The 14305-nt window shown below is 46.3% G+C and overlaps 1 protein-coding gene and 1 long non-coding RNA gene across 4 annotated transcripts in view; one reads left to right on the top strand and one right to left on the bottom strand.

Annotated features, from left to right (window-relative positions):
* The window catches only part of LOC132243822 (uncharacterized), a 75955-nt gene extending 66600 nt beyond the window's left edge, over positions 1-9355 (bottom strand). Inside the window, exons 1-2 of the long non-coding RNA XR_009455397.1 lie at positions 9020-9355; positions 7815-7956 (exon numbers count right to left, since the gene is read on the bottom strand). This is a non-coding gene — a long non-coding RNA (uncharacterized LOC132243822). The remainder of the gene's footprint in view (positions 1-7814; positions 7957-9019) is intronic.
* ADAMTSL3 (ADAMTS like 3) overlaps positions 1-14305 on the top strand; it is a 368636-nt gene that overhangs the window by 140355 nt on the left and 213976 nt on the right. The window lies entirely within an intron of this gene.

Raw genomic sequence — 14305 nt, 5'->3', positions numbered from 1 at the left:
GGTTTCAGGCCACAGAACTTTAGACAGTACTACCTGGAAGCTAATACAATAACCTTAGTGTTCTGGATTGATAATAGGAAACATTGGCACTGAACTGATATGGAAACAGCCTTTGCTAATATTTCTTTCCTATAGCTATTACCATGAGCCACTACTAAAATACTGTGATTAAACATATGTAGTAGCAGAGATCGGAAATAAGTCAGGATCAGATGTAAAATAAATGAATTCTCCTGCCATGAAAAATTAGGGCTGGACAATTTTATCTCTTGGGAATAAGAAAAGAGAGCTCAGATAAAAAGTAAATTATTCTATGCTAGCCTATTTTAGAATAGAGAATATATTGCATTACCCAGATGTACAGTAAGACCTTAATTATGCTCCAGTTGAAGTTAATGAGACTTATTGTCAATGATATAATTGGGAATTTAATCAAGCCCTAAGTCTCACTTGCAACTTTTCCCACATCACTCATTTCCCCTGCCAAGTTAGGAGCTTGGAAATCAATAATATGCAGCTGTCAAATGAGTTGCATTAGATTGCATTTATTTAAACCAATAAAACAGAAAGAAACATCAAGAGAAATATCTAGAATATTATATGATTAGTAGGCAGCCACTGATCCTCTGGGTTATGGTGTTCATGTAAGAGGCCTAGTCAGATGCCTGATGAATCTGTTTGTGACTAATTATAATTATTTGGGAAATAATTGTGAATAATATAATTAATTAGATGTAAAAGACTTTTCTGTGAAAGTATATTCTTTGAAGACAGCCTTAATTTTTTTGTGTTTTGCTCAGGAAGACTCCTTTTACTATGTGTCTTTTTACATGCCTTGAATTGGAGTGTGTCTCCAGTTTGCAGGAGGTATGGATGTAAGATTTAAATGTGAATCAGCACTGACAGGGTATACGGGAAGTAAATCTTTTAATCAGGATATGCAACAGTATCAGGGGCATCTGCACAACACTTATATTAATTTTCCCTGAATACAAGCCCTTCTGGCACACTATTAGCTACTGGTGAAGGCTCTGAGCCCTTCTTTGAAAAAGATTACTTTTGTGAAAAGTGTTCCCTTAATCTCATATAAGGGACAAAGCATTTTCCTGACAGAAGTCCATTGCGGCAACAAATCCGTGGAGCTGAGCAGGCTTATCTGAGTCCTGCATATATACTTAAGACATATGGTTCTTCCAAACGTGGTTGATAAATAGAATCCCTAAAATTCAGATTCTTGATTTAGTCATACCACTACTTAACGTTGCCCTTCTAGGCCAGTTTAAGGAACAAAATCTGCTTGCTCTTACGTGAACATTGGTAAAGTTACTCTGAATTCATGCCAGCATAAGTGGCAGCATAATTCATAATTAGGCTCACAGGTTTTAGCTTTCTTAGGGCAAAATTAAGTGCACTCTCAGATGGTGCCCCAGGGCTGGGTGGGAGAGGAGGCAGGGGGCGGGGGGGAGGGGGGGGTATCCAAAATAATGTTGCGGTTTGTTCATTAACAAAAGCTTGACACAACTCAGTAGCTGCCACTGTAAATTAAGGGAAACACTGCATAAAGATATGATTGCCTTGAAAAATCTGTGACTGAACAAAGAATGTATTTAATTGTTTTACTTTTATGGAAAAGAAAATTTGATTCTTATACTTGATTCAGCTAACAATATGGCTTTAATACTTTTCCTGTTGGCAGATTTGTTCAGTTGCCAGGTGTATCTGCTGTATGTTCTATGATCTGCTTTGCATTACTTTTATAGAAATATTACCATTAAAAGTGCTACATATAGTATGAAATAGCGGGGTGAGTCTGGAGACATGGGTCAAATCTCTCTTTAGGTCACAAATGAAGAAGAGGAGTTTGGAAGTCTCATCTGAGTGATGTGGTATAAATACCTATCACAAAACCATCAAACAATTTGGCACAAAAGACAATCTTGGCATGAGATTGAGTAGGGATTGGAATTGCAAGGGATTTAGAAGTTATGAATAGAGCAAATGTATAGAAAAGTCTTTTCTATACTGGTTAGTTCTGCTTTGGTTTATTCTTCTGTCAGTGTTTCCCCTATAAACTCCTTTATTCATGGGTTTGGAATTTTGCCATAAATTTTTGCTTCTAGTTGAAGCTTGGCAGACAATGTCTTAAGAATGTTTTAACAGTTTTTAAATATAGATAATATATGCTTAAATTTTTTTAAATTGTAAAGTTTCAATCATTATTTTAAAAAATGTAGTTTTAAATTATTTTTCATTTTAATTCCTGTTAAAAAAATTCTTAAATTAAATTAAAGCTTTTTAGTTTTGTAGCCAGTCAGTTATATGGTTTAGGCATTTCCTTAAGAATTTATACTTCTATGAACACATTAGCCAAATCTGAAGCATTAATAGCTCATCTACCTTAAGCTGGTTGCTTTAGGGTAACGTTTTATATTAAATATATACATACATGCTATCTAACATTGTATCATGAATCATCATAGACTGATGAAGCCTCTTTATACATCCAATAAACTCTTACAGACTGCCAAATAATATCTAATTTCTGAGTCCTATCACTCCCAGTTGTTCAGTTATTTACATGTCTATCACTAAAGTGTGAATTCTGTGCATGAGAGCATTGGCCAAGCCCAAATTTAAACAAATTGAGCCCACTACTGTATCATTGCTAGCTGCACTATGTGGAGGGTTGTTAATGCATTATTGATTTAAACTTCTCTGTGGGTGTGTCTACACATGCATTTGATCCAAGAGCAGTCTACTCCCAAGTAAACTACTTCTGAGTATACATTCCTGGGCAGGCACCTACACGTGTAGGGAAGTGGAAGCAGATTTGCTGCTCCTAGCAGCAAACTGCTTCTGATTCCTGGGGCTCTGCAATGGGCCCCTGCAACCACTATGGAGAGCTGGAGGCTACGGCCTCACCTGCCTGCATCTGGAGGGCATCTTTAAAAGCCAGCCCTGCTCCCTGACCAGCTACTTCTCTGACCAGGAGCAGTGTGCACAGCACACTGGTTGGGTGGCATGAAGGTGAGCGCCAGGGTTAGGACAGTGTCCAGCATGCAGTGGTCCTCCTCCATGGCCTCCACTGCCCTGGCCATGAGCGCAGCCTGATGCTCCAGGGTGAGAAGCTGCATGCTAAACTACTGGTCCACCCAGTTCACACTGCCTCATGCCGGTCCCAAGCCTCCTCGCAAATTCTTACAGGTGAAGTCCCCTGCTATTTCATTTGCTTGCCAAGCCCACACATCTGCCAGTTGGTCCTCTGAGGCTGTCACCAGCCAGTCTGAGGAGGGTCTGGTCCTGGGTCCTCCTCTTGCAGAGCAGGTGCACCCACAGGACCCCAACCAAGGGTAGTGGTGTCCCTGATGGTGCATCCTGGCTGCCAGAACCTGCAGAGCCATGAGCAAGAAGCTGTTTGCAAGAGTTTGCAACATTTCTGAGATAAGATGTTCTGTACCATGGGCTATGCACTGCCAGCCTCAGACTGGGGGTAGTGCACACGTGGGTGCCCATGGACCATGGTAAGTTGGGTGGGCAGGCCTGGGACTAGGTGGCTGCCAGCTGAGCCCCCCATCCCTGCTCGATCCCCAGGGGCTGGTCCACTGGGTGCTGGCTGCAGACAGCCTGCCTCCCCCACCCTGTTCCCAGGCTGGGCCAGCCCAGCTCCTGGCAGTACTAGACCCACTCTCCCTGCTTGTCCTCTTGCAGGCCAGTCTGTTTCCTATGCTGCTGCCAAGCCCATGGCCCCTGGGCTCAGGGGGCTGGGACTCCTGGATGACTGGGACATGGAGCTCCCCAAACCCCACCCTCCCTGCAGGGGCCTCTCCCGGGAGGGCACCCCAGGGCCAATCCCCCCCATCCCACAGGCACTCTGCGCCCTGAGTGCACCCTTGTCATGTGTGAACTGGGCACAGTGAAAGGAGCTGTTTGTGTGGACTGAGGACTACCTGATCCACTACTCCTTGCCGCTGCTGATGGCCATGGTGCCCTGGGCACACTTGGCATGGGACTCTGAGTTTCGACAGTGTGGTGGGAAAGCCCATGCTGCCCCACAACATCTGCTGGCATCTGAAGGACTAACTGTGGCTGGGAGGTGGGGCAGGAGCCAGGGTGGGGAGGGCCCCCCAGTGCAGGGCTTACTTTGTGGGTTGGGCTAGCATGCCCAGTGGCTCAGGTTGGTCCCTGCTGGCAGGAATGGCAGAAGTCTGGAGCACCCTGTAGGGCTGGATGGTTCTGCCATGGCAGCTACATGGCACTATGGTGCCAGGGAGCAGTGCTGGTTTGCAGGCAGGCTGGCAGAGCTGGCCTGTGGCCTGTGCAGGGATAGTCAGTGGTCAGCAGTTGCCCCAGGCCCTGGGGCCCTGGCAGGGCTGACCAGAAGAAAATTTGCTGCTGGGTGGTGTCTCCATGTGCGATACTGTGCAGTAACTACTCATGAGTAAATTTGCTACTTGCATTCACAGGCAGCAAATTTACTTACAAGTAACACGGTTTACTGTGCAGTAAGTGTGTGCACGCGTAGACATGCATGCTTACTGCACAGTGAACTGCTTTAGTGTGCAGTAAAGCATCTTGTGTAGATGCACCCAGTGTGTCTAAGGCAGTGGTTGTCAGCCTGTTTAGACTCAGGTTACCCTTTGTTAAACATGAGATATCCCTCATTAGACTTAAGACACACCTGAGAAAATGCCAGCTCTTAGTTTTCACTAATTTTTTTACTATAAAAAAATAGAGTAATTTTTCTCTTCATAGAACTCAGAAAGACCACAGCAGTACAGAATGTTTATAATTCTGTGGATTCATATCTTAAATCTCTGGATTTATCTTTTGAATCATGTTTACACACATGGCACCCTTGAAGGGATCCCCAGGCATCCCAGGGTGCCATGGTACCCTGGTAGAAAATCACTGGTTTTAAACTTTTCAAGTTGCATATGAATTTCATAGAAGCAACATTGCCCTTTTCTTTATTATTTACCAAATTTCATTTAGTACTTTATGGCATTATTCACATGACTGACTAAGCCATACCCTCCTTCATTATTTATTTGATGTATGGAATGTGTACAACTACCTGCAACTTGACAAATAATACAGTAGAAAATATGGGCATATTTGGATATCTTTCAAGAATGCTTAGTAAAAAGCTATCTAAACAAGGATTTCTGTCATTTCTACCTAAACAAGCATTTCTGGGTAAAATCTGGAAAAGCTGACTTAAGGTTTATCTATACAGGAAACCCTCACTATTTGCGAACTCTGGATTTGCGGATTCGAATATTTGCAGTGCACTGCGCCAATAGCACAGCTGCGGTTGGGGTGGGTCGGGGTGCTGCACCAAGCTCCTGGCTCTGGTGCTGTGCAGGGCAGGGGAGGGCAGAGCTGGGAGGCAGGCGGAGAGCAAGCGCCGGGGACGGGGAGGGAGGTGGCGGTGGCAGCAGCATCTTCTCCCCTGGAGGCAGCCGTGGTGGCTCTGGAAGTGTGTGTGGCACAGTGAGAGGAAGGGGTTGGTCCCAGGTGCAGTGGGGGAGCCCTGCAAACAATTGGGAGGGGGGAGCAGGGAGCAGCTATGGTGTCTGACAGGGAGCCCCATCAGTATTCACAGATTGTGCCATTTGCGGGGTTCTCCAGAATGTATCCCCTGTGAATGGTGTGGGTCTCCTGTATTGCCTCTGGATTATGTCATGGAATGCCACTATGAAACATGGTATGCCCACTCTCCACATGCTTACCCAAGAAATGGGTGCATTCCAGCAGGAGTGTATGCATATCAAGATGCACACCTGAGACTGAAAGCTTCTTTGGCATGCAACCAGTGCCTCTTGCATGTGTTTCAGGTTGAGCCCATGTGTGGAGTGGGGCTGCCTTGATATGCTGTGGTATTTTCCAGCATGGAGGCAGTGTAGACATGCTCTTTGAGGAACATTTTAGAGAAAAGTAATTGCTGAAGCAACACCATTATATCTGAGTACATAAGACCTAGAAAAATGAGCCCAAGATAGGGTTGATCTATGCCATTTGATGTCTGTCTTATGTACCTGATGGTACAAGAGGTATCAGAATATGAAATCAGCTATGAAACTTCAAGGTAAAAATGCTCAAAAGTACTTTTGCTCGGGGGTTGGGAAATACATTTGTGATGCGATTTTTGAAGAAATAATGTTAGATGCATTTATCAGAATGGAATTTCTTTTTCTGTGACACACCTGAGAAATACAGGGGTGAAGTTGTAGCCAGGTTGGTCTAAGGACATAGGCAGACAAGCTTCTTTGGATAAATCTGGTATCTTTTATTAGACCAACTAAATATTTGGAAAAAATGTTCATAGCAAGCTTTCAGGTTTAAAAATGCTTCATCAGGTTGAGGAAGCATCTGCAGCTGCCGTGTGCTGTTCCTGGATGGAATGAATAGTAAAGAAGCTAGAGGCTGATATACATGCAAGAAAGCCAGTGAGTGAAAATGGAAATTGAGGGGTCAGTGGGTGAGAGACTGGAATTCTCCTTCCAGGTGGCAAAAGGTTGGCATACTGTGGGGCCATTTGGGTGCCCATAGCTGTGTCTGTGGTCTGGAGGAAGTGTTCATTATTAAAAGTGAAATTGTTGTGTGTGAGGATGAAGTGTATACTGTCAGTAATATCTTTGGGTCTGTACTCTGAGTTGTCATCTTGCTCTTGTGGGTATGTAAGGCAGGCTTGGATGCCATCCTGGTGTGGGATGTTGGCATATAAGCTGGTCACATCCAAGGTGGCTAGGAGGGTGTTGCTGGGAAGGTGGTCCAAGTTAAGTTTTTGCAGAAAATCTGTAGTGCCTTGAACAAAACTCTCTCTTTGGGTGACAAGCGGATTTAGGATTGATTCGATGACACCTGATATTTCCTCAGGGTTCCATGGTTGGATATGATAGGTCTGCCAGGGTTCCCTTTTATGTGGATTTTAGGGAGCATATAAAAAGTCCCTAGGACAGGTAGTAGTGGGATCAAGGTCTGTAGTTTTTCTTGTAGTTCTGATGGGAATGGTTTGATGGTATTTTTGAGTTTCAACATGAAAAGGGGAGTAGGATCTTCCTGTAGTTCTTTGTAGTAGGTGGTGTCAGAGAGTTGTTTGTTGTCTTCTTTGGTGGAGTCTTCATGGTTAAGGATGACAGACTCCTTTATCTGCTGGCTTTGTTACTATTTGTTGGTTAGATCTTACAGATTTTTATGCCCTTTCTCTCTGATAGGAAGTTGTTATGGTGGTGTGGTGTTGTTGATTACTTCACTGTTCATTCGATTGTTCCAATTGTTCATTGTTCTTTCCCTGAAGGACTCTCAATATAGCGGTCAAGGTTAGAGTTTCATCCACCTTGAGGTGTCCAATCTGACTTTTTTTTGGGGGGGGGGGGGTTGGGGGTTAATCTTTTCCTCAATGCTGTCAGAGGATGAGTTGTTTTTGGAAGTGGATTCATTTTGGTTGTGGAAATTTTCCTTGAGGAATTCCTTGAGGAATTCCTGAGAAATACTGCATTTGGACTCTGGCTGACCCATCAGACTGTTTATACCAGATGAGGAACATATGGTGTATACTGTGAAGATGGAAAAAAATCCATCCTTCCAGGTGCAACTCTAGAATAAGCATTCAATAAAACATGAATGAAATTTTATTACTTTTATGGACTCCAGGAAAGATATGGAATGTTGTTAATGTGGATTTATAAATTGACTCAGAGATAATCACCATATTCAAAATGTCATGAAGAATGTGATCTTTTCCCCTTCATATTTTGTGTGAGTTCTTTGTCATAGGTTCAGGTATTTTGAGGGGAAAAGTTTGTACTTACAGTCTAGGAGGTGATGATATGACTCATTAGTTGGGGTAGTGGAATGGTACTTAGGAGACTTGGGTGCTATTCTTGGCTATGTCACTGGTCTTCTCGGTGACCTTCAGTAAGCTCCTTCACCCTTCTGAGTCTCAGGTTCCCTCTGTAGAAAAAAGACATAATGTTACTGTCGCAGGGCACTAAGGTGCCTGCTCCTTTAGGGGCAGAAACTGCCTAGGGAGAGGGCCCTAGCAGTCAGGCAGGAACCCCACAGCTGCAGGTTACTGTGGCAGCAGGAATGAGGAAATTAGCCTGCACCTGCAGGCAGTCAGCTGACTGGAAGAGGCAGGGCCTTGGTGTGGCAAGGTGGGCATCCCTCACTAGCCTCAGCTAGCCCCACACCTGCCTCTGGGCATGCCGCCCACCTGTCTCATCTGCCACACCTTGCTGGTAATTAATAAAAGTTGTTAACTAAGGCGGGAGGCTACCCATTGTTTCACCCCGATATTAGGGGGTATCTGCAGCTCCATACCACCTACACTGCGACCCAAGCTTTGCAGATGGCATCTCAGACAGTTAGCTGAACCTTCACCTTTGCCCATTAGCTGTGGCCCCCAACTGTGGGGACCTTTGGCTTCCGTAAGCCCTGGCCCCATCTCAGGCCCAGTCGGGACCCTGAGCTTCTGCACTCATTGTGGGCGTCCCTCACGGTGGGCCCCTGGCCCTTTTGACCCTCAGGTCCTGGCCCCGGCATTGACCAGTCAAGTCCCTCAGCGGGGTCTTTGTCTCCTGTCTGCACTTTCTGGAGTGGGGTTCCCCAATCCTGGCTCAGGTGCTCCTGGAAGCGTGCGTGGCCCTGCGGGGTCTCTCCCCAACTGGCTCAGGCACTTCCAGAAGCTTACCTGGCCTCTACTCCTCCCTGGATGTTACCTTTTGCACACACCATGACTGGTGCTCCAGGGTCTCACAGGGACTCTCACTCCCCCCCTGGAGCAGCAAGTCATTGTGCTTGGCCACTGATCTTATTCTCTCAACCCACCCGAAGGTCAGGGTTGGGGTTAAGGCACCCCTACTCGCCTTTCACTGGAGTGATCACGCCTGGCATTTCCTGGGGGCTCCTGTGCCACTGAGAGCCCCACCAGACCACCCACTCCCAGCAGGGTGCAGTTTTAGGTCATGCCCAGGACCAGAAGCCTCCTAACCATCCTCTACCGCTCCTCCCTTACCTCCAGGATGATACCAGTGGCCTTGCAGCCAGGTGATGTTGCTGCTTCTTCTGCCAGTAGGAAACTGACCAGATTATGAAGGCAGCCAGGGGTCTAAAATGGCTGCCACAATCAGGGACCTGCTGGCAGCTTGGCTCAGGCCCTTAAAGTGGCAGGCACCTATAGTGCCCTGCCACATTTGGGCATATATAAACCCCAGGGCTGGGGCTAGAGAGTCAGTTCTCTGTCAGCAGCCAAGGGGAAAGGAGCTCTCTTAGAGGAATCAAAGTGGAGATGCTTGCCTGCCTGTTCTACTTCTGGTAGGATTAAGAGTCTCCAGGAGCTCACCAGGGACCCTGGCCTGCAAGGCATTTAGTGCTGGGGGAGGTTTAATGCTTTTAAAGGGACAGAGCACACCCTGAACTGCTTGCATTATGTTATAGCCCAGGGGCTCATATTTTGATTTCTGTTTGTAAACCAGTGGATCGGGCTGAGGCTATTGGGGAAGGAGGAGGCCTCATTGGGAGCCCACTGTTGTGTGGGGACCCCAGCACTAGTGCGGGCACAGTGATAGGGGGTGAACAGACCCCAGTGCCAGAGAGGGCGCGGTGACAGGGGGTGCGCAGACTGCAGCACCAGAGAGGGCGTGGTGACAGGGGGCGCGCAGACCGCAGTGCCAGAGAGGGTACGGTGACAGGGGGTGCACAGACTGCAGCACCAGAGAGGGCGCGGTGACAGGGGGTGCGCAAACCACAGTGCCAGAGAGGGCGTGGTGACAGGGGGTGCGCAGACTGTAGTGCCAGAGAGGGCGCAGTGACAAAGGGGAGAGCAGACCCCAGTGCCAGACAGGGTGCAGTTACTGAGGCCAGACTAAACTGAGGCCTCAACACAAGGAGACAACATCTGTATAACATCTGTGAAGCATGGGGCATGATAAAGGGACAGTTTTGGAGTCACGGATCTAGCCCATAAGGCTAGGGGGATATTGTAAGACACCTCCCGAGCGTGGGTCCCAATAAAGGGGTCCAGCAACTGACAGGGTTCAGGGGAGACTGTTAGGACAGTGACTGAGCAGCAACTTGAGGGCAGCCTCCCAATCCATCGTTTATAACAGCAAGATGTGGCAGATGAGATTAGTAGGTGCCCATAGGGTGGAGCCAGCATTGTCATAGTGCCCTAGGGACATCATGGCTATCCCAGGGGTGGCCGTATTGTGACAGTTACTTACCCTCTTGAGAATTCGATCACAAGGCACTATGCAGAGTAGGCATAATTATTTATGATACAAAACCCTATTTTTTTTTATCTGTGTTGCTGGTGGGAATTCTTCCAGCCTTTTAGACATAAGGACTGTTTCTTTAATAATAATACAATAAATAGTAGAGTGCTCTGTGTAATTAATTATAATTTAAATTATTAGAAATAATTTTATGTTGACTATGACATACTTTTAAATTTTTCATTGGGAATATTAACCTAATGGATGGTATTTTAAAAAGAAATATCTTTCATATAAAGAGGTTTTTTTTGTTTGTTTGTTTGTTTTACATCACACTAGCTTTTACTTTGGACTTCCTTTCTTTTCCAGAGAACTGTTTACTAGGGCTGTGCAAGGCTTCAGTGATTGATTCAATTTGGCAGAGATTTGGTCCTATTCAGCATCCAAATCTCCAAATCCGAATCAAATCAGGAAACCCTTTAATCTCTCCGAATTGAATCGGAACCCTCCAAATCGATTAGGAGAGATTCGATGATTTGGACACAGACACAGCTTTAAATGTTTTTTCTACATACCTCAAGGTAGCTTGTGAATCCTGCAATGCTGGGACAGATAGAGCGTCCCACAGGAGCGTGGGGGGGGGGTGGTCCCCCCAGTGCGCTCGATGGCGGAACTGGAAGTGGACCAGAAACACTTCTGGTTCACTTCTGAGTCTGCCACGGAGTGCACAGGGGACGCTCCTCCTCAACCCTCAGCTCAGTGACTGGGGACACCCAGGGTCCCACTGTGGCCAATCGCCGAGCTGAGGCGAGAGCACTTGGCAGTGCACCTAGAAGTGGACCAGAACTACTTCCAGATCTGCCGCTGAGCATGCAGGGGACCCCCTGTGGGATGCTCCATCTGCCCCACCATTGCAGTGTTCACGAGCTGCGCCTGGTACCTCGAGGTATGTAGAAAAAACATTTAAAGCTGTGTCTATGGCCGAATTGCTGATTCTCTGAATCAGCATTGAAACTTCAGATTCGGATTTGGCTGAATCGAATCAGGGACAGTGATCAATGAATCAAATCACTGTCTCCAATTCAGGCCGAATCCAAATCAAATACTACCCATTTCGCACACCCCGACTGTTTACTATAGGCTGGCTGTTGAATTGATGGGCAAAGAATACTTCAATTTATTTTACCCTTGTCTTGGGACATGTTTCTCAAGTCCTGTGGTTTCTACATTTTTTTAATTTACCAGCTGCACATGTAGATCTTTGATTTATAATTTTCTATATAGCTTAGAAATGGGGAATGGAGAGAAATGGAGTAACTGTGAGTGTTTGCTTGTTTTTCTCATAGTTGCTATTTCAAATAGGGCAGATTCAGTGTAAGGAACATATTTCTGGAGTTCAAATGTATATTGCCAATCATATGGTTATGCTGTCCTGGTGCTTTTAAATCTTAGAATGGGATGCAATATAGGGAAGTAATAGAATAATTTCTGGGTCCTCTTGTTCTTTATAAAAAGTATTAAAATGGAGGACTGTATCCAAAATCATTAATTGAACATTAAATCACCAAGGCTGCAGAAGAGTCTTGCTACCACTTTTACTCCCTCTTCTGAGAAAATAAAACTCTCTCTGAGCTATCACACTGAATATGAGTATGTATACATACATACATATGTGGGCATACGTATATAAGCACTGGTTTACAGTCTTTAAGGAGATTCAGGGCTCCACATCTTTGAGAGCTTGAGGGAGCATCAGCTGAATACCTTCAACTCTTAGCATGTTTCAGCATTCAGATTATCCTGTTATTCTACTGAACATAATTAGAACTACATTTCCTTTTGACTCTTGCTTTGATTCCTTTGCCAAAGACCAGTCGCTCGAAGCCTGATTAATTATGGTTTAGGGAAGTCAGAGAACATAATCCCTGACTCTTTTGCTTAATAGCTCTTAATGGACCTCATCCCTTTTTGAACCTGGATATGCCATCTGTCTTTACAACCCTCTGTGGTAACGAGTTCCATATCTAGCTATGGGCTGTGTAAAAAAATATTTCCTCTTGTTTGTTTTAAACCTGTCTCCTGCTAATTTCAGTGGGTGCCCCCTAGTTCTAATATTTTGGGACTTGGTGAATAACAGTTCCCTATACACTTTGTCCATACCTTTCATGATCTTCTAGACCTCTATCATATCCCTCCTCAGTCTTCTCTTTTCCTTATGTTGCATAAATACTTAAATAGAGAAATTCATCAGAGCAACAAGGCTCCATTCTAATGGTGTCTTCGTCATTACTTTGTGTCATGTGAGAGTTGCTTAAGATCTGAAGTGCTACACTTCAGAAAGGCTAACTTCAGTGTGCTCAGTGTCACAACCTAAAGTGATTTTTGTTTTGTGTGTGCTTTGGCACCACTGAATTATTTCCCGCCAGATTGCAGCTTCTTTGCACGGTGGAGTTTTCCGCTGCAGAGGAGAACCCCGGGTGCAAAAGAAGTTCCCGCCGTTTTGTAGCCTTCTTTGCAGTGTGCATTTCTTCTTTGCAGCACAGAAATGCTCGTTGCAAGGAGTTTCCGCCATTCGTATTCAAATTTGTGTCCCACCATTGGCTAGTTCTAAATTATGCACACGTGGCGGCTAGTGATTGGCTTGCTAGCCGTATAAAAAGCTTGAGTGGTTTCCGCCCAAGTTGGAGGACTCCACGAACACCAGGAGGAGGATACTTCACGCTGTGTGAAGATCTCTAAGCGCTGCGGATCCTTATGGACCCAACGCATTTCAAGCAGGCAACAGAGGTCTGATCAGCCTCTAGCCTCTCCCCGTCACCGAGCGCAATCCCGATGTATCCTTCTTCCCTGCGTGCAAAGGATCCACGGAGCCTAGCAGACTTCGTGTGAGTCTATTCAGAGCTCTTCGTTTCGAGTACTTTCTTTGGTTGGCGCGACGGGCTCGCGGTTTAGAGCCTCCAACCAGATGGGCTAGAAGAGTGTTCATGGGAAGGAACTCTAGTCCGCCTCTCTTCTTTTCTATCTGCAACTGTAACTCAAGCAAGTTTTCCTGCCTGCACCACGACCATCTTCGGTGTAAGTAAAATAATCTTTAAATCAACCACTACGCGTCCGTGACTAATTCTAGTTCGCCCCCAGTCTTCTCCAGCCCCGCGTGCCCAGGCTGCTGGCCACAGCCCGCATGCACAAAGACGGGCCCGGCTCACCCCCCGGCCCGCACGCTCAGAAGATTAATTAGTGGGGCGTTAAAACTCAGAGCATTGGTGAAATGGGGGTCCAGGAAGGGTGGTTATTCCTACAGGGAGCGATCCTACAGATGCAGAAGGAGACAATCCTATTGCACATAAAAGGGGGCAAAGGGGCCAAGAAGCCCTCGTGGCTGAACAGAGAAGTCCAGGAAAGCCTAAGGGCAAAGAAAGAGGTATACAGGCTGTGGAAACAGTGGGGAGCTACCAAGGAGGAGTATACCTCCCTGGCTTGCACTTGCAGGGAATCAGTTAGGAAGGCCAAAGCAGGGTTAGAATTTAGGCTGGCAACAAAAATGAAGGACAACAAAAGGTCCTTCTTCAGGTATATAGGGAGCAAAAGGAAGGTGCAGGGTAGTATAGGACCCTTACAAGACAAACTAGGGCAATTGGTGACAGAGAGAGGGGACAAAGCTGAGCTCTTCAATAAGTTTGTTACATCTGTTTTCCTAAACACAGACCAAGACAAATCTCCCAATTGGATCATAGATAGACACAGGCCCACCAACTCGCTCCCAGCCGGGTCATGAGGCGCTACAGGGATTTGGGAGCGGGGCTAAAGGGTCTGGGGGCACAGGTGGTGTTCTTGTCGATCCTCCCAGTCTCAGGCTATGGGCCGAGGAGGGAGAGGAGGATCCACGTGGTCAACCAAAGACTGCGGCGCTGGTGTCGTCGGGAAGGCTTTGGCTTTCATGACCACAGCCCGCTCTTTGGCGAGAGAGGCAGCGAGCTGCTGGGAAGAGATGGCCTCCACCTCTCTCCCCTAGGGAGGAGGCTCTTCTCAGCCAGACTGGCTGACCTGCTCCACCGGGCTTTAAACTAAGCTGGGGGACGGGGGGAATA

The sequence above is a fragment of the Alligator mississippiensis genome, chromosome 11 (assembly GCF_030867095.1).
Source record: "Alligator mississippiensis isolate rAllMis1 chromosome 11, rAllMis1, whole genome shotgun sequence".
NCBI lineage: Eukaryota > Metazoa > Chordata > Crocodylia > Alligatoridae > Alligator > Alligator mississippiensis.
The sequence above is the reverse complement of the archived record's forward strand: the minus strand, read 5'-3'. Positions and strand labels throughout refer to the sequence as shown.